The sequence below is a fragment of the Salmo salar genome, chromosome ssa09 (genome assembly GCF_905237065.1).
Source record: "Salmo salar chromosome ssa09, Ssal_v3.1, whole genome shotgun sequence".
NCBI classification, from domain to species: Eukaryota; Metazoa; Chordata; class Actinopteri; order Salmoniformes; family Salmonidae; genus Salmo; species Salmo salar.
Window position 1 is genome coordinate 161,131,653 of NC_059450.1, and position 22,220 is coordinate 161,153,872.

The window sequence follows — 22,220 nt, forward strand, 5'->3', positions numbered from 1 at the left end:
TTGAAACAGCTGCTCTTTTGATGACCTGCTTTGAGTTTTGTACTAAGAATTGGGAAAATGTACCACATACTTGTGAAAATTGCACCAAACCTATATAAAGTAGATATTTAGATTGTCTGTGTCCCAATTGACGCAATATTCCCTATATAGTACATTACTTTTGACAAGAACCCTATGGGAAATAGGGTGCCATTTGGGATGAAGACAGTGGATCATATGGTTGTTAGGAACATCAGCTCAGTTAATACCAAACCATTATACAAAACTTTCCCTCCCTCTCTCATTCTATTATCACCTCTGTCTGTATGTGACACTCTAGACAAGCCTGCTAGAAAACAGATGCATTTTCCCCTCCCAGCTTCACATCTGAGAGTGAAGGGAAGGCATCTGGGAAAAAGAAAGAAAAAAATTAAGAAGTTGCTAAGAAGAAGAAGAAGTGAGAAGATTGAGAAAGGTAGGACATGTTTTGGACAAGCTGTGAGCATTGTTCAGTTTCTATAGTAACCCCAAACTTTTGGTAAACCTTGGCCTAATGTGGAGATGGGAGAGCTAGCTATAATTATGGGATGTATACTCAATAATTAGTTTGATTCTACTGCACAGCAGAACTATGGGTAATGCCAGGGTTATAGCCAATCACATGCAGGACTTTTTCCAGTTCCTGCTTCCTCTTCTAACGGTGACACAAACTGTACCTGGCCGTTGCTTAAGAATGAAGATTTATGAAAGAAAGGAAAAAAGGAATCGACTTGATTCAGTTTTGCTGGCATATATGTCAAACGATGAATGTTTGTTTTAAGTGATATACATTTTCTGTAAATTACTTGTGTTTCATTTCTGTTGAAAAGGATAATGTTAAATATTCACCGATGGGAAAAAAAAACATGTTAATCAATGCGCAACAGCAGAGTTCACAGCTCTGACAGTCCATGGTATTATTTTGTTTGAACTACAGTATACTTTCATCTTTGCTTGTGCTTTTTCTACAATTCTGGGAAAACAACTCTCTACAGTGTGTCCATATTAGTCTACTGGTTGCTCAACAAAAACCACTAGGTTTACACAACTAAAATATGTTCAGAGCATGATGTCCTAACAAGAATAAAAATCATGAAAGCAGTAAATCATGAAAGCAACAGACGATTAAATTGAATTTGAAGCCCTCTCTCTGTAAATATCACATTTTATTCAAACAAAGTTTGTGAAAGCTTGGTGAGATTGTACATTTGGATTTTATAATCTGATTAATACTCACATAAATTCTAATATGATTTTATTACCTCCAACTAACAGAATTTACTGACCAAGCAGAGTATGACTGGACAAGACTAAACCTGAAGTCAGAAATACTTGACTTGTGATTGATTATTGATACAGTGCTATTTCGTACATGTATTATCATAATCTGTCATTTCAGGTATAACAGAATTTAATCCAGTCATTAATGAAAATAGTAAACAGTTATCATCTGAAATCTAAACGTAGTGTCTTTGATGTAAAAATAGTGCATTTTACTGTGAAATAGTGCATAATTACTGTAAAATCAAGAAGATAAGTAGCAAAGTATAACTTTAGAAGCATGCCAAAGCATGTCATCTCTCAAACCATAAGAATAACAGCAGTGCAATCCTCTATTGGAAAACGGAGATCAACATGAAGTTAAAGGGTTCTCAAACCTTTTTTGGCCAACGACTCCATTTTGATTTCTCCCGACCCCAACCATGTGAAAAGAAATATGTAATTAACAGCCAATGTTTACTTTTATAATTGGGGCTTTGTCAGTCAATTGTAAAACATTCTAACAGTATTTTGAATTGTATTCTCAACTCACAATTGTATACTTTTAATGTGGGGCTATGACAGTCAATTACAAATTAGTCTGACTTAATTTCTCTTATCTCACCACCACTAATGAGATGGGTGTGCTTGATGCATGATGCGTGGGAGCTTCTCAAAGTCAGGGGGCGTGGCACCTTATCTCTCCTGTCTCATCGGACCAAGATCAATATTTGTTTATAACGCTGACAAGAACACTGAATCAGCATACCATGAGTTTTAATGCTCAAAAGGAGAAAACACAGTATTCCCTTTGAGACAGGAACCAAAACTCCTCCATACTGACCCATGAATGCGTTTTCTGCAGCATTCGGTCACATGACAGCTCGATCAGCTGTTCAATTTCACTTACCGGCATGTCAACTGAGCCAGAATCACAGTCAAACGGATTTAACTGATTCGGTCACTCATCTGTGGATTTTTTTTGTAATTCCCCTGCATGCTTGCATTCAGTCTGTTAATTTTCCTAAATATGTCTGTTACATAGGCAAGGAGGCATATTTTTATATTCATTACACAAAAAGCCAACAATGTCTGTTTTTACATCCATTGCGAATGATATCAATTCCTCCCTCAATTCGCAAAATCTTTCCAAAACTCTCCCCCTTGATAACCACCAAGCCTCTGTGTGAAATAGAACACTGTCATGCTCTGATCCCATATCTCCACATAGTTTTGGAAACAGGCATGCACAAGGTAGTTTACAATCAAAGTTACCTGTTGCATGCGTCTACGTTCTGAGATCAGCTCTTTTGCCACCAGTTGCTCTCGGTGTATCCATTATAGCTCAGTGGTGTATCATACAATGCATCCATATGGCAAAGGGAGACATAGTCATAACTAGAGTGTAGAGGCCTGCCCGCCGTCCCGTGAATACTGGAGCCCCATCTGTGCAACAGCCCACCATTCGATTCCATGGAATCAGTTTTTTGTCAATATAGACAAGCAGTAGACTGAACATGAACAATGAACATCCCCCTTGCCGTTTCATGCTCGGAAATCATGAGACAGAACAATATGTCCTAGTGAACAGCATCCTCCGACATGTAGCGAACGAATGTCAATGCATCTCGGCCCTCACAGCTAACGTCCATTTGGAGAGCACAAGGTGGGGAGCTGAGTCGTTCAGTCAGAGTTTCCTCTTGATTGCTAGCTATAGCATCAGTTCTTAGTTTCACAGTGTTATCTGACAAAAGTATTGATGTGAGTTTCTGATCCTCTGTCTCCCACACACTGTTTTCACCATATCAATTGCGTCCTGTTTAACCAAAGTCTCTAAAATAGTGTGTGATTTCATAGCGTAGCTGGCCTAGCCATTCACCGTGGGAATGATTCCAGTGCAATGGTCAAGAATGGCCTTTTCCCACGATCTCATGGCGTTCTCTAGTTGAATTTTAACTTTTCGATTTGAATAATTTTCATTGAGATTTTTAAGGTTAACCACATTACAATGATTGCAAATCAAATGAAACTGTATTGGTCGCATACATGTGTTTAACAGATGTTATTGCGGGTGTAGCGAAATGCTTGTGTTTCTAGCTCCGACAGTGCAGTAATATCTAACAAGTAGTATCTACCAATTTAACAACATACACCCAGTACACAGAAATCTAAGTAAAGGAATGGAATTATGAATATATAATATATGGACGAGCAATGTCAGAGTGGCATAGACTAAGATAGAGTAGAATAGTACAGAATACAGTATATACATATGAGATGAGTAATACATAGACTAAGATACAGTAGAATATTATAGAATACAGTATATACATATGAGATGAGTAATACAGACTAAGATACAGTAGAATAGTATAGAATACAGTATATACATATGAGATGAGTAATACATAGACTAAGATACAGTAGAATAGGATAGAGTACAGTATATACATATGAGATGAGTAATACATAGACTACGATACAGTAGAAAAGTATAGAATACAGTATATACATATGAGATGAGTAATACATAGACTAAGATACAGTAGAATAGGATAGAATACAGTATATACATATGAGATGAGTAATACATAGACTAAGATACAGTAGAAAGGTATAGAATACAGTATATACATATGAGATGAGTAAGGCAAGATATGTAAACATTAAAGTGACTAGTGTTCCATGTATTCAAGTGGCCAGTGATTCCAAGTCTGTGTATATAGGCAGCAGCCTCTATGTGCTAGTGATGGCTATTTAACAGTCTGATTGCCTTGAGATAGAAGCTGCTTTTCAGTCTCTCTGTCTCAGCTTTGATGCAACTGTAATGGCCTCGCCTTCTGGATGATAGCGGGGTGAACAGGCAGTGGCTCGGGTGGTTGTTGTCCTATATTATCTTTTTGGCCTTCCTGTGACATCAGGAGCTGTAGGTGTCCTGGAGGGCAGGTAGTTTGGCCCCGGTGATGTGTCCTGGAGAGCCCTGCGGTTGCGGGCGGTGCAGTTGCCATACCAGGGGGTGATACAGCCCAACAGGATGCTCTCAATTGTGCATCAGTAAAAGTTGAGGGTTTTACGTGACCATTTTGAGAGACAAAGACGACGTTATAATATTTTTAAATATATGTATATATATATTATCAGGATTTTGGAAATTCTCCCATGACCCCACTGTGACCCCACTGTGTGACAGTAGTAAAGGACAAATGTTATATTTTATCAAATCATTTATTTATATATTTTTTTATACATAAAGAGGTCCTAAAATTCCAAATCAAATAGCTCAATGATCCATAGTATGACCATCTTAAAACAATTCCATATGTCAAATTTACCTTTTATGGTGACAATAACACCCTTATTTAGTGTTTGATTTGAAACTTAGACGATAGCAGCTTCTAAAAAAAAGTTTCAAGCCAAATTAGATAAAATGTTCTTTGAGGTGTTTTGTAGTGACTCTGACTTTCGCTGTAGTATTCAGAGGACTGACTATTTTAGAAATAAAATAAAAACTATGGCAAATTGTTGTGGAGTTTGCAGAACATTTTATATAAAACATTTTGCATTGACTATTTCCCCCAACCTAAGTATGCTGTGCTGCCCGCAAATTCTGAAACATTGCAGGCCTATTTAAGACATTTGAAATTACCAGGTGAACTGTCTTCTCTACCATTACGTTCTAATGTATCCAACATTGGTCTTTATTAAGTTTGCAGGAAGTTGAGCACATTCTTAAGTCAAGTAACATTTCTATAAATGGCCACTTTTTGTGAAAACTGACACACGATTTGGGCAATTTTTTGTACTTCCCAGCGTTTGTAAATGAGGCCCGTCCTCTGCCACATGCTCCTCATCCCTCAGCCCAGTAAGTGTAACATAAATGTCTGTTTGACCATTAGAGTTATTGATGGTTAAGATGGGGGTCATTGTACAAGCTGTGGGCAGCATATGCTCTTCCACTGTTCTTCAACAGTCAACAAGGGGTTTGTGGACCTTGCTTGTGTCCAAAATGGCACCCTATTCACTATGAGCTCTGGTCAAAAGTAGGACTGTATAGGGAAGAGGGTCCCATATGGGGCGCACACTACATACATTTGTTAAAGGCCATGCTTAGTGTCTTGCAGTCTAATAATAGGAGTGTTATTGCACATTATTAAATGTAAACCAAGAAACATGAACCACATCAGAGTTACAGAAATAAACTCTTCATGCACTCTTGCCTCGTATCCAATAAAAGCCTCAAACCAGCATTTTCAGCAATGAATGTTTTCCCAAACAAGATTAAATTCAAGTTTTATTATGCCATTTGTATGTATCAAAAACACATAGGAATATATTTTATTTATTTCACCTTTATATTGAGTAAGACCTGTCAATAATAAAAACACACAGGAATATACAGAGTAAGAACCGTCAACAATAAAAACATCAAAACACACTGGAATATATTAAGTAAGACCTGTCAACAATATAAACGTCAGAATGTTGTGCATATATCTTTTGTTTTCTTTAATGGATAAATAAAGGAATAAGCACCTAAAATTCAAGAAAGTACAATAACACTAGAGGGGGAGGTGGAGGGGGAGGTGGAGGGGGAGGTGAGAATATGGGATGGGTCATGTGTGAAGACACAGTAAGAGAAGTGTGAATGTGTCTGAGGAATCTTCCTGCCAGAATAAGAAATGTTTGAGAATATTATTTTTGTATAATGGCTTGTGTTCGTAAGTGTTATTGTTCCAAACAAACTCTTAAGTCTTATTAAATGGCAATATCTCAATACTTATACCTGTTCTATTAATCAGGTCTTCAATACAAAATGTATAATTTGTGTGTGTGTTTGTGTGTGCCTGCATGTGTGTGTGTGCACATGCACTTGTGTGGGTGTGCTTGTGTGTGTTCAGACCAGCTGTATCCATTAGTCTGCAGTTGGTTCCTCACCTTTGAGGTCTCAGAGGGAAAGAAATTGCACCTCAGAAAAACCACTAACTGATGATCAGAGCACATCAGCAAATCCCTCTTTAAACAACCCTCACTCACAACAACACGTCAGACAGTCATTGCAGTTAAATGTAGCTTGACATTGCCATGTCTGTGAGTAACATGTGTTTGGAAAACAGCAACATGTGAAATAAAGGTTACATTTAAAAAATGCTAATAAAAAAGTAGCCAGTCAGACACATTCAGTTTGCAGTGACCCCGTTTGTTTTGCTCCATGACCCCGTTTGTTTTGCTCCATGACCCCGTTTGTTTTGCTCCATGACCCCGTTTCTCCATCTAAGTACACAGGGATTATTTGGATCACTAATTTCCTCCCTATATTTGTTTTGAATATTTAATGTTTGATCTACAACAAATGTTTACAAGCAGGGTGAACATTAATCAAATCAATTGTCACTCCTGAATCCATGCAGAGGACGGAATGAATCACTGGAAACACTATACAATACTGAAGAGGACAGGACAGAATGAATCACTGGAAACACTATACCATACTGAAGAGGACAGAATGAATCACTGGAAACACTATACAATACTGAAGAGGACAGAATGAATCACTGGAAACACTATACAATACTGAAGAGGACAGAATGAATCACTGGAAACACTATCCCATACTGAAGAGGACAGGACAGAATGAATCACTGGAAACACTATACCATACTGAAGAGGACAGGACAGAATGAATCACTGGAAACACTATACCATACTGAAGAGGACAGAATGAATCACTGGAAACACTATACCATACTGAAGAGGACAGGACAGAATGAATCACTGGAAACACTATACCATACTGAAGAGGAGAGGACAGAATGAATCACTGGAAACACTATACCATACTGAAGAGGACAGAATGAATCACTGGAAACACTATACCATACTGAAGAGGACAGAATGAATCACTGGAAACTCTATACCATACTGAAGGGGACAGAATGAATCACTGGAAACACTATACCATACTGAAGAGGACAGAATGAATCACTGGAAACACTATACCATACTGAAGAGGACAGAATGAATCACTGAAAACACTATCCCATACTGAAGAGGACAGGACAGAATGAATCACTGGAAACACTATCCCATACTGAAGAGGACAGGACAGAATGAATCACTGGAAACACTATACCATACTGAAGAGGACAGAATGACTCACTGGAAACACTATACCATACTGAAGAGGACAGGACAGAATGAATCACTGGAAACACTATACCATACTGAAGAGGACAGAATGAATCACTGGAAACACTATACCATACTGAAGAGGACAGAATGAATCACTGGAAACACTATACCATACTGAAGAGGACAGGACAGAATGAATCACTGGAAACACTATACCATACTGAAGAGAGGACAGAATGAATCACTGGAAACACTATACCATACTGAAGAGGAGAGGACAGAATGAATAACTGGAAACACAATATAACAACACATCTAGCTTTAGTATTCATAACATTTCTTCAACAAATTACTTAAATTACTCCATTATATGAATACCATCTAACATAGAGCATATTAAGAACCTACATCTCCGATTCACCCCCCCACCTTCTCCTCCCCTCTCTCTCCCCTGTAACTGGTAGTTGAGTTTTAACTGGCCTCATCAGACCAGTAACAGTAACAGTGGTTAAGGTAGCTGAAGTAGAAAGCCAGTCAATTGGGGGAGGCCATTAGCACTAACAGTGAGGTTATACCGTCTGGATGGTACTGCGTTAGTATTCTAGATGTAACCCTAGCTTTTACCCAGCATGGCTTTTTCTTATACCCTAGTTTGTCCTGTGTTTCCTGCATTTGACATGGACTGGGTTGTGTGTTTTGATGTTTATTTTGTTGACAGGTCTTACTAAATGTATTCCCGTGTTTTGATGTTTTTATTTTTGACAGGTCTTACTAAATATATTCCTGTGTTAATTTTTTTTTTTTACATTTTAGTCATTTTAGCAGACATTCTTATCCAGAGCGACTTACAGTAGTGAATGCATACATTGCATACATTTTTCATACATTTCTTTCTTTTTCATACGGGTCCCCCGTGGGAATCGAGCCCACAACCCTGACGTTGCAAACACCATGCTCTACCAACTGAGCCACACGGGACCACGTGTGACCACCATTTTGTTGACAGGTCTTACTCAATATATTCTTGTGTGTTTTGATATTTTCATTCTTGACATGTCTTACTAAATCAAGTCCTGTGTTTTTTTTATGTTTTTATTGTTGACATGTCTTACTCAATATATTCCTATGTGTTTTGATGCATTTATTTTTGACAGGTCTTACTAAATGTATTCCTGTGTTTTGATGTTTTTATTTTTGACAAGTTTTACTAAATATATTCCTTCGTGTTTTGATGCATTTATTTTTGACAGGTCTTACTAAATATATTCCTGGGTGTTTTGATGTTTATTTTGTTGACAGGTCTTACTAAATATATTCCTGGGTGTTTTGATGTTTATTTTGTTGACAGGTCTTACTCAATATATTCCTATGTGTTTTCGATACATACAAATGGCATAATAAAACTTGAATTTGATCTTGTTTGGGAAAACATTCATTGCTGAAAACGCTGGTTGGAGACTTTTATTGGATACGAGGCAAGAGTGCATGTCACGGGTGTCGTAGGGTAGAGACCAAGACGCAGCGGGAAAATGTACACTCATCTTCTTTTTTTATTGGTGAAGAAGGAAAACACATAAAAAGTATACAAAAACACAAACGAACTGGATAGTCTCGACAGGCAAACAGCTAAACAAGAACAATCTCCCACAAAAAAAACAGGAAAAACAAACTCCTAAATATAGGACCCTCAATCAGAGGCAACAATAACCAGCTGCCTCCAACTGAAGGTCCAACCCCAATAAACTAAACATAGAAATACAAAAGACTAGATAGGACACATAAATATACTAACATAGAACAATGACTAACAAACCCAGGACTAAAAATCAAATACCCCTCTACCTAAACACATACAGAAAACACACCCTGAACCACATAAAACAAACACCCCCAGTCATGTCCTGACCAAACTACAATAACAAATAACCCTTATACTGGTCAGGACGTGACAGTGCATGAAGAGTTTATTTCTGTAACTCTGATGTGGTTCATGTTTCTTGGTTTACATTTAATAATGTGCAATAACACTCCTATTATTAGACTGCAAGACACTAAGCATGGCCTTTAACAAATGTATGTAGTGTGCGCCCCATATGGGACCCTCTTCCCTATACAGTCCTACTTTTGACCAGAGCTCATAGTGAATAGGGTGCCATTTTGGACACAAGCAAGGTCCACAAACCCCTTGTTGACTGTTGAAGAACAGTGGAAGAGCATATGCTGCCCACAGCTTGTACAATGACCCCCATCTTAACCATCAATAACTCTAATGGTCAAACAGACATTTATGTTACACTTACTGGGCTGAGGGATGAGGAGCATGTGGCAGAGGACGGGCCTCATTTACAAACGCTGGGAAGTACAAAAAATTGGCCCAAATCGTGTGTCAGTTTTCACAAAAAGTGGCCATTTATAGAAATGTTACTTCACTTAAGAATGTGCTCAACTTCCTGCAAACTTAATAAAGACCAATGTTGGATACATTAGAACGTAATGGTAGAGAAGACAGTTCACCTGGTAATTTCAAATGTCTTAAATAGGCCTGCAATGTTTCAGAATTTGCGGGCAGCACAGCATACTTAGGTTGGGGGAAATAGTCAATGCAAAATGTTTTATATAAAATGTTCTGCATACTCCACAACAATTTGCCATAGTTTTTATTTTATTTCTAAAATAGTCAGTCCTCTGAATACTACAGCGAAAGTCAGAGTCACTACAAAACACCTCAAAGAACATTTTATCTAATTTGGCTTGAAACTTTTTTTTAGAAGCTGCTATCGTCTAAGTTTCAAATCAAACACTAAATAAGGGTGTTATTGTCAACATAAAAGGTAAATTTGACATATGGAATTGTTTTAAGATGGTCATACTATGGATCATTGAGCTATTTGATTTGGAATTTTAGGACCTCTTTATGTATCAAAAAATATATAAATAAATGATTTGATAAAATATAACATTTGTCCTTTACTACTGTCACACAGTGGGGTCACAGTGGGGTCATGGGAGAATTTCCAAAATCCTGGTAATATATATATACATATATTTAAAAATATTATAACGTCGTCTTTGTCTCTCAAAATGGTCACGTAAAACCCTCAACTTTTACAGATGCACAATTGAGAGCATCCTGTTGGGCTGTATCACCCCCTGGTATGGCAACTGCACCGCCCGCAACCGCAGGGCTCTCCAGGACACATCACCGGGGCCAAACTACCTGCCCTGCAGGACACCTACAGCTCCTGATGTCACAGGAAGGCCAAAAAGATCATCAAGGACAACAACCACCCGAGCCACTGCCTGTTCACCCCGCTATCATCCAGAAGGCGAGGTCATTACAGTTGCATCAAAGCTGAGACAGAGAGACTGAAAAGCAGCTTCTATCTCAAGGCAATCAGACTGTTAAATAGCCATCACTAGCACATAGAGGCTGCTGCCTATATACACAGACTTGGAATCACTGGCCACTTGAATAAATGGAACACTAGTCACTTTAATGTTTACATATCTTGCATTACTCATCTCATATGTATATACTGTATTCTATACCTTTCACTGTAATTATTACTCATCTCAATGTTACTGTATTCTATCCTATTCTACTGTATCTTAGTCTATGTATTACTCATCTCATATGTATATACTGTATTCTATACCTTTCTACTGTATCTTAGTCTATGTATTACTCATCTCATATGTATATACTGTATTCTATCCTATTCACTGTTTTTATTAGTATACTTCACTGTATCTTAGTCTATGTTAATATAGTATATAGTATCTATACTTTCTACTGTATCGTAGTCTATGCCACTCTGACATTGCTCGTCCATATATTATATATTCATAATTCCATTCCTTTACTTAGATTTCTGTGTACTGGGTGTATGTTGTTAAATTGGTAGATACTACTTGTTAGATATTACTGCACTGTCGGAGCTAGAAACACAAGCATTTTGCTACACCCGCAATGACATCTGTTAAACACATGTATGCAACCAATACAATTTCATTTGATTTGCAATCATTGTAATGTGGTTAACCTTAAAAATCTCAATGAAAATTATTCAAATCGAAAAGTTAAAATTCAACTAGAGAACGCCATTAGATCGTGGGAAAAGGCCATTCTTGACCATTGCACTGGAATCATTCCCACGGTGAATGGCTAGGCCAGCTACGCTATGAAATCACACACTATTTTAGAGACTTTGGTTAAACAGGACGCAATTGATATGGTGAAAACAGTGGGTGGGAGACAGAGGATCAGAAACTCACATCAATACTTTTGTCAGATAACACTGTGAAACTAAGAACTGATGCTATAGCTAGCAATCAAGAGGAAACTCTGACTGAACGACTCAGCTCCCCACCTTGTGCTCTCCAAATGGACGTTAGCTGTGAGGGCCGAGATGCATTGACATTCGTTCGCTACATGTCGGAGGATGCTGTTCACTAGGACATATTGTTCTGTCTCATGATTTCCGAGCATGAAACGGCAAGGGGGATGTTCATTGTTCATGTTCAGTCTACTGCTTGACTATATTGACAAAAAACAGATTCCATGGGATCGAATGGTGGGCTGTTGCACAGATGGGGCTCCAGTATTCACGGGACGGCGGGCAGGCCGTCAGCGTTATAAACAAATATTAATCTTGGTCCGATGAGACAGGAGAGATAAGGTGCCACGCCCCCTGACTTTGAGAAGCTCCCACGCATCATGCATCAAGCACACACATCTCATTAGTGGTGGTGAGATAAGAGAAATTAAGTCAGACTAATTTGTAATTGACTGTCATAGCCCCACATTAAAAGTATACAAGTGTGAGTTGAGAATACAATTAGAAATACTGTTAGAATGTTTTACAATTGACTGCCAAAGCCCCAATTATAAAAGTAAACATTGGCTGTTAATTACATATTTCTTTTCACATGGTTGGGGTCGGGAGAAATCAAAATGGAGTCGTTGGCCAAAAAAGTTTGAGAACCCTTTAACTTCATGTTGATCTCCGTTTTCCAATAGAGGATTGCACTGCTGTCTGTTATTCTTATGGTTTGAGAGATGACATGCTTTGGCATGCTTCTAAAGTTATACTTTGCTACTTATCTTCTTGATTTTACAGTAATTATGTACTTTTTTACAGTAAAATGTAAAATATTTACATCATAAAGACACTAGGTTTAGATTTTAGATGATAACTGTTTACTATTTTCATTAATGACTGGATTAAATTCTGTTATACCTGAAATGACCGATTATGATAATACATGTACTAAATATCACTGTATCAATAATCAATCACAAGTCAAGTATTTCTGACTTCAGGTTTAGTCTTGTCCAGTCATACTCTGCTTGGTCAGTAAATTCTGTTAGTTGGAGGTAATAAAATCATATTAGAATTTATATGAGTATTAATCGGATTATAAAATCCAAATGTACAATCTCACCAAGCTTTCACAAACTTTGTTTTTATATTTCAACCTGAGTGTCCTGATTGTGTCTGGTGTGGCGGTACAAATTCAACATGCGCATGATGGCGCACGCAGGCGTACGCACGTGTCCAGTTTGGTCAGCATGTTACAATACTCAATGATATTTCTCTAAAACAGACTATAGGCCACATGTGCACCACCAAGTCAGAACAGTAGGCGAAACTAAGAGGTGAAAATAGACCAAATGACTAGGGTGAGGCACATGGGCGACTAACAGATTACTACACAACATACACTAGCTACAGTATGTATACACTACTGTTCAAAAGTTTGGGGTCACTTAGAAATGTCCTTGTTTTTGAAAGAAAAAAATGCTTTTTGTCCAATAAAATAACATAAAATTGATCAGAAATACAGTGTAGATATTGTTAATGTTGTAAATGACTATTGTAGCTGGAAACAGCAGATTTTTTATGGAATATCTATATAGGTGTACAGAGGCCCATCATCAGCAACCATCAATCCTGTGTTCCAATGGCACGTTGTGTTAGCTAATCCAAGTTTATCATTTTAAAAAGCTAATTTATCATTAGAAAACCCTTTTGCAATTATGTTAGCACAGCTGAAAACTGTTGTCCTGATTAAAGAAGCAATAAAACTGGCCTTCTTTAGACTAGTTGAGTATCTGGAGCATCAGCATTTGTGGGTTTGATTACAGACTCAAAAATGGCCAGAAACAAATAATTTCTTCTGAAACTCTTCAGTCTATTCTTGTTCAGAGAAATGAACGCTATTCCATGCGAGAAATTGCCAAGAAACGGAAGATCTTGTACAACGCTGTGTACTACTCCCTTCACAGAACAGCGCAAACTGGCTCTAACCAGAATAGAAAGGGGAGTTGGAGGCCCCGGTGCACAACTGAGCAAGAGGACAAGTACATAGAGTGTCTAGTTTGAGAACCAGACGCCTCACAAGTCCTCAACTGGCAGCTTCATTAAATAGTACATGCAAAACACCAGTCTCAACGTCAACAGTGAAGAGGCGACTCCGGGATGCTGGCCTTCTAGGCAGAGTTACGCTGTCCAGTGTCTGTGTTCTTTTGCCCATCTTAATATTTTCTTTTTTATTGGCCAGTCTGAGATATGGCTTTTTCTTTGCAACTTTGCCTAGAAGGCCAGCATCCCTCTTCACTGCTGACGTTGAGACTGGTGTTTTGCGGGTACTATTTAATGAAGCTGCCAGTTGAGGACTTGTAAGCCATCTGTTCCACTGCTCATATCCATCATCAGGTTGTTAAAATCTAGCCTATGAATGAAAGTTAGGTGCACATGTCGAGAGAAAAATGTGAATAATCAAAGTGACAGACAGTGACACATTCAATACCATTTTGCACACTCTTGCCTGCACCTAGCTGATCTAGGGTGTAATCATTAGTCGAACAGTTACAAACGAGGGTTTCTATCGGACAAATTCAGGGATGCTTTTCCCAGTTTCGTTCCGTTTACTTCCATTTAGGAATGTTTTTTAACAGTATCGATGGAAAGAACATACTCCTGATCACACACAAACACAGTTCACTTTCATAGCAGCCACATACAAACAGCATGATCCCTTTACTCATTGTATAATTCCTTCTGGCATCTACACAATCTCCTCTCAAATTTTCCTTTCGCTTGTGGACTTCAATGCACAACACATCAGCTGTCTGTCACCAGGCGAAAAATCCTTTTCAAGCCAAACCTTCATATCATATCTGCTACAAACCCCCTACATCGTTGTCACAATATTAGATAACATCATAGTCAACATAGATACTTGAACTAACACGTTAGTAAACCCACTACAATCATGCAGTACAGTGTACTGTCAGCAAGTAGTTTAGCAGTTACAACGGCGGGCCCCGATGACAATAAATTATTAACACCAAAAGCTTACCTTGACTGAAGAGTTCCAGTGTTGGATAGCCATAGCCAGCTAACTAACATAGCATCCCTCCCGGTTTGAGCCGGTTGTTTGAGCAGTCTAAACTAGCTACAGTTGAAGTCAGAGGTTTACATACACTTAGGTTGTAGTCATTAAAACTCATTTTTCAACCACTCCACAAATTTCTTGATAACAAACTATAGTTTTGGCAAGTTGGTTAGGACATCTACTTTAAGCATGACACAAGTCATTTTTCCAACAATTGTTTATAGACAGATTGTTTCACTTAGAATTCACTGTATCACTTGTGGTGGCTAATTTCTGCATTACCAAATGAGGAGAGTTACAAACTTCACACACCAGTCAGAGTTATACTTAAACTACATCTTTAATAATAAGAGCTTTTGCAAAAGCACTTTGACTTTCAATGATGCGCTATCTCTAATGAACCATTGAAAAGTGACTACACAAAAGTACAAAGATCTTTTATAGCCAAAATACACCCCTCTCAACCTACATGACGAACCACAGATCTTAGAAACAGTTCACAAAGGGACTTTATATTTGAGAAAGGAGTATCCCTTAGCCAGATAACATTCGCTATAAATTATCGTTCAGTTTGGTCCCCAAGACGAGGTTCTAATCTCGTTCCTGGTACTTCATAGTACAAAAACACTAACTCATACAATGGCATATATCAATTGTCAACTCTAGATACTCCCATCTCAAGTAAACCCCCTCTTGATCCCACTCCTGGACAAGCTCACTGAGGGGAGTGACTTGCGCACAGACATTGTGGAGACAAGTAATTGGTTCCCAATTAATCACGCCATCCCTTCACATGGTTTAATAACAGGTCAAAACACATTCACATATGAAGACAATGTTCCATCCTGTCCTCTTCCCTTTCTGATATTCTGCATAGCACCAGGGACATGTAAAAGACAAGCCTGACCTCTCCCCTCTCTGGGCCCCAAGTGACTGAGCCCCAGCTAAGGGAAAAGTGCAACTGCCAACATTCATTATCCAAAGGGATACATTCTAATGACAAGTATCTCACATAAGCATATTATGCAAATAAAACATCTTAATTATCTATGTTACCAACTACTTCTGATTCATCCACCACACACATTTCCAGTGGATCAGAAGTTTACATCACTAAGTTGACTGTGCCTTTAAAAAGCATGGAAAATTCCAGAAAATTATATCATGGCTTTAGAAGCTTCTGATAGGCTAATTGACATAATTTGAGTCAATTGGAGGTGTACCTCTGGATGTATTTCAAGGCCTACCTTCAAACTCAGTGCCTCTTTGCTTGACATCATGGGAAAATCAAAAGAAATCAGCCAAGACCTCAGAAAAAAATTGCTGACATCCAGAAGTCTGGTTCATCCTTGGGCGCAATTTCCAAACTCCTGAAGGTACCACGTTCATCTGTACAAACACGTTCATCTTTAAAAATAGTACGCAAGTATAAACCCCATGGGACCACGCAGCTGTTATATCGCCCAGGAAGAAGATGCGTTCTATCTCCTAGAGATGAAAGTACTTTGGTGGGAAAAGTGCAAATCAATCACAGAACAGCAGCAAAGGACCTTGTGAAGATGCTGAAGGAAACAGGTACAAAAGTATCAATATCCACAGTAAAACGAGTCCTATATCGACATAACCTGAAAGGCCGCTCAGCAAGGAAGAAGCCACTGCTACAAAACCACCATTAAAAAGCCAGACTACGGTTTGCAATTGCACATGGGGACAAAGATCATACTTTTTGGAGAAATGTCCTCTGGTCTGATGAAACAAAAATAGAACTGTTTGGCCATAATCACAATCATGTTTGGAGGAAAAAGTTGGAGGCTTGCAAGCCGATGAACACCATCCCAACCGTGAAGCACAGGGGTGGCAGCATCATGTTGTGGGGGTGCTTTGCTGCAGGAGGGACTGGTGCACTTCACAAAATAGATGGCATCAGAGGAAGGAAAATTATGTGGATATAGTGAAGCAACATCTCAAGACATCAGTCAGGAAGTTAAAGCTTGGTCACAAATGGGTCTTCCAAATGAACAATGACCCCAAGCATACTTCCAAAGTTGTGTCAAAATGGATTAAGGACAAAAAAGTCAAGGTATTGGAGTGGCCATCACAAAGCCCTGACCTCAATCCTTCAGAACATTTCTGGACAGAACTGATAAAGTGTGTGCGAGCAAGGACACCTCCAAACCAGACTATGTTACTCCAGCTCTGTCAGGAGGAATGGGCCAAAATTCACCCAACTTATTGTGGGAAGCTTGTGGAAGGCTACACAAAACGTTTGACCCAAGTTAAACAGTCTAAAGACAATGTTACCAAATACTAATTGAGTGTATGTAAACTTCTGACCAACTGGTAATGTGATTAAAGAAATAAATCTGAAATAAATAATTCTCTATTATTCTGACATTTCACATTCTTAAACTAAAGTGGTGATCCTAACTGACCTAAAACAGGGAATTTTTACTAGGATTAAATGTCAGGGATTGTGAAAAACTGAGTTTAAATGTATTTGGCTAAGGCGTATGTGAACTTCTGACACGACTTCCGCCGAGGTCGGTCCATTTTGCTCTCCTGCACCTGACTTCATGCACCAGCTACAACCACCTTCTGACAACTTCAGACTTCAACTGTATCTGTATTCGCTAGGTAAATAAGTGAAAGTCACTTCTCCTTCAACTTTGAAGACATTCATTTGTTCAAAACTGTTCAAACAGTCTTTCTCTGAGTTAACTACTCACCACATTTTATACATTTTATGCAGTGCTAGCTAGCTGTAGCTTATGCTTTCAGTACTAGACTCATTCTCTGATCCTTAGATTGGGTGGAAAACATGTCAGTTCATGCTGCAAGAGCTCTGATAGGTTGGAGGAAGTTGTCATAATTACTGTGTAAGTCTATGGAAGGGGATGAGAACCATGAGCCTCCTTGGTTTTGTATTGAAGTCAATGTACCAAGAAGAGGATGGAAACCAGCTTCTCTCTGGCTACACCATGGTGCTACCTACAGAGTGCTGTTGAGGCTACCATAGACCTTCATTGCAAAACAGTGTGTTTTTAATGAATTATTTGGTGACATTTGAGTATATTTAGTGTAGTTTTAGTTTTTTTATGTTTCACTATTTTTATGAAATTCACTTCCTCCTCTGAGGAGCCTCCACTGTTCTGTAAGACACGTTTGCCAGTAGAAAATGTTCTGGTAATTTCTGTCTCATATCCATTATGCATGTCTGACCATAACAGAATTAGCAAGAAATAACATTGTAACCAACACCATGTGAAACCAGATGGAAACATTAGTGGACTGAATTGTTGGAGGTTCACATATGGTTCATGTAGGGTGTTACAGATCAGACACACCAGTAGAGTTTGGTGGCAGAGAGTACTTAACACCTCTGAACAGAGTGCTGGCTGTAATTTGCAAACCGAGTACAAACCGATTCTACAAACTATACTGAACAAAAACATAAATGCAACATGCAACAATTTCAACAATTTGATTAAGTTACAGTTTATATAATTAAATCAAACAGTTGAAATAAATTCATTCGGCCCTAATCTATGGATTTCATATGACTGGGCAGGGGTGGTACCGTGTGGCTCAGTTGGTAGAGCATGGTGTTTGCAACACCAGGGTTGTGGGTTTGATTCCCACAGGGGACCAGTACGGAAAGAAATGTATGCATTCACTACTGTAAGTCGCTCTGGATAAGAGCGTCTGCTAAGTGACTAAAATGTAAAATGTAGGACATAGGCCCACCTACTGGGGAGTAAGGCCCATCCAATCAGAATTTGTTTTTCCTGACAAAATGCCTTTATTATAGACAGAAATGCTCCTCAGTTTCATTGGCTGCCCGGGTGGTTGTCCAGGTGTAGAAGCCGGATGTGGAGATCCTGGGCTGCCGTGGTTAAACGTGGCCTGCGGTTGTGAGGCTGGCTGGAAATACTGTCTAATTCTCTAAAACAACATTGGAGGTGGCATTTGGTAGAGAAATTAACATTTGATTCTTTGGCAACAGCTCTGGTGGACATTCCTGCAGTCAGCATGCTAATTGTGCTCTCCCTTAAAACTTGAGACGTCTGTGGCATTGTGTTGTGTGACAAAACGGAAAATTTTAGTGGTCTTACTGTTTTTTTTTATTTAATTTTTATTTCACCTTTATTAAACCAGGTACGCCAGTTGAGAGCAAGTTCTCATTTACAACTGCGACCTGGACAAGATAAAGCAAAGCAGTGTGACAAAAACAACAACATAGAGTTACACATGGGATAAAGAAACGTAAAGTCAAAAACACAATAGAAAATATATGAACAGTGTGTGCAAATGTAGTAAGGTTAGGGAGTTAAGGCAATAAACAGGCCATAGTGGCAAAATAATTACAATTCAGCATTAACACTAAAGTGATGGATGTGCAGATGATGATGTGCAAGTAGAGATTCTGGGGTGCAAAAGAGCAACAACAACAAAAACAATATGGGGATGAGGTAGTTGGGTGTTCTATTAACAGATGGGCTGTGTACATGTACAGTGATCAGTAAGCTGCTCTGACAGCTGATGCTTAAAGTTAGAGAGGGAGATATAAGTCCCCAGCTTCAGTGATTTTTGCAATTCGTTCCAGTCATTGGCAGCAGAGAACTGGAAGGAAAGGCGGCCAAAGCGAGTGTTGGCTTTAGGGATGACCAGTGAAATATACCTGCTGGAGCGCGTGCTACTTACAGATGACCTGGAGCCAGTGGGTTTGCCGATGAATATGTAGCGAGGGCCAGCCAAAGAGAGCATACAGGTTGCTGTGATAGATTACATCCAATTTGCTGAGTAGAGTGTTGGAGGCTTTTCTTTTAAATGACATCGCCGAAGTCAAGGATAGTCAGTTTTACGAGGGTATGTTTGGCAGCGTGAGAGAAGGAGGCTTTGCTGCTAAATAGGAAGCCAATTCTAGATTTAATTTTGGACTGGAGATGCTTAATGTGAGTCTGGAAGGAGAGTTTGGTCTAACCAGACACCTAGGTATAAGTAGTTGTCCACATATTCTAAGTCAGAACCGTCCAGAGCAGTGATGCTAGTCAGGCGGGCGGGTGCGGGCAGCAATCGGTTGAAGAGCATGCATTTCACTTTACTAGCATTTAAGAGCAGTTGGAGGCCACGGAAGGAGTGTTGTATGGCATTGAAGCTCGTTTGGAGGTTTGTTAACACAGTGTCAAGGAAGGGCCAGATGGTCGGTGATCTGTTTGTTAATTTGGCTTTCGAAGACTTTAGAAATGCAGGGAGGATGGATATAGGTCTGTAACAGTTTGGGTCTAGAGTGTTTCCCCCTTTGAAGAGGGGGATGACTTTGCCCGCTTTACAATCTTTAGGGATCTCAGACGATACAAAAGAGAGGTTGAACAGGCTAGTAATATGCGGATAATTTTAGAAAGAGAGGGTCCAGATTGTCTAGCCCAGCGCATTTGTAGGGATACAGATTTTGCAGCTCTTTCAGAATATCAGCTGTCTGGATTTGGGTGAAGGAGAAGCAGGAGGGGGGGGCTTGGGCAAGTTGCTGAACGGGGTGCTGAGATGTTGGCCGAGGTAGGGGTAGCCAGGTGGTAAGCATGTTCAATAAATAACAGTCATCAGATTAATATTCAGGTCACGGTGCTATGCATGCCAGTCTTTCTTGGTTAAGAGTTGAGGAGAGACTGACTGCATCACTTTCTTTTTATAAAAAAACATTAATGGGTTGAAAATCCATTCATTGTATGGCTAGTCAATTTACACAGAGCTCTGACACACACACTTACCCCACCAGACATGCCACCAGGGTTCAGTTCACAAATTCAAGAAAGCTTACAGTTTTATATAGAGCCATTATTGCATGGAACTCTGTTCCATCTCATACTGCTAAAATAAACAGCAAACCTGGTTTAAAAAAGAGATAAAGCAACACCCTACGGCCCAACGCCTCTCCCCTATTTGACCTAGATAGTTTGTGTGTATGCATTGATATGTAGGCTACGTGTTCCTTTAAAAGAACATGTATGTGGTTCTATCCTTGAGCTCTTCTTGTCTATTGATGTTCTGTGTTGTGTCATGTTTCATGTGGAGCCCAGGAAGTGTAGCTGCTGCTTTTGCAACAGCTAATAAGGATCCTAATAAAATACCAAATGCTCTTATGAACTGAGCCATGTACAGGGACACTGGGGAGGGGTGCATTGGGGAAGGGGTCAGAGAGGGTATCGTCGGGAAGGGGGTTTGGGGGCAACATGAAAGTTATTTATTTCATTTGATTATCTTCAATGATCACACCTTTGACCACAAATATAAATTATGGAAATGTGATGTTCGGTCAATGTTAATGGTAGTGCAGGTGTATTGCCTATTGTGAAAACAGCATGATGTACTATAATTTACAGTAATGTAGCATATTATATTCAAATGACAATTTTGAAACATGTACAGTATAGTAACTGGTTGGTAAAATAACAAAATTGAGAAGTTATTATGTTGTGTTTTTGTTTTAAACTAATGTACAAACAAAAGGAATGAACAATGACAGGTTTTGAATGTGTGACTGGTTGCATTACAAGTGTTACCAGTTTGGAGTTTTACATTTTAGTCATTTAGCAGATGCTCTTATCCAGAGCGACTTACAGTAGTGAATGCATACATTTCATTTCATGCATTTGTTTTTGTAGTGGCCCCCCGTGGGAATCAAACCCACAACCCTGGTGTTGCACACACCATGCTCTACCAACTGAGCCACAGGGAAGGTTTGTACTAAGAGTTTTGAAAATTCACCACGCGTGAAAATATTACCAAAGAAAAACAAAAAAAGGTAGTTTGTGTCCATGGCAGATGTATTTGGAATCACTTCGGCAAAATTCAACATCAAAGCTAAGCAAGGAGTTTCCTCTTTCAGCTACAAAACTGATGTCGGGTGCAGAGGTGTAGGAGAGGTTGTGTGTGTGTGTGTGTGTGTGTGTGTGTGTGTGTGTGTGTGTGTGTGTGTGTGTGTGTGTGTGTGTGTGTGTGTGTGTGTGTGTGTGTGTACACGTCACAGTTAGGTTGAAACGGCTGAACTGATGGAGCAGAAAAACAAATGCACTACGTGGAATCTTAAAGATATCATGATTCAACCAAATGTCCAGGACCCCATTACATCATGGCATTGTCTAATGTCATATCTAGGACTTTCCTATTTTGCGGTGTGTTGCTTAGGGCACTATCCTAAATTGATAACTACATGATAAGTCTAAAGCTGTAAGGCACTCATTTTGGGTAGTCTACAGGGATGACCTATGGACTTCTGAGAAGAAAACTGGTGTAGAGTCAAAGGCCTCAAAGTAAATGTTCAACTTTACTAAGGCTGGTATTTTGCTCGGACACTTAAGTGATCCTAGCATAAATCCTAATTGGATGTTCCATTGTACATGTGCGTTTATGCTTAC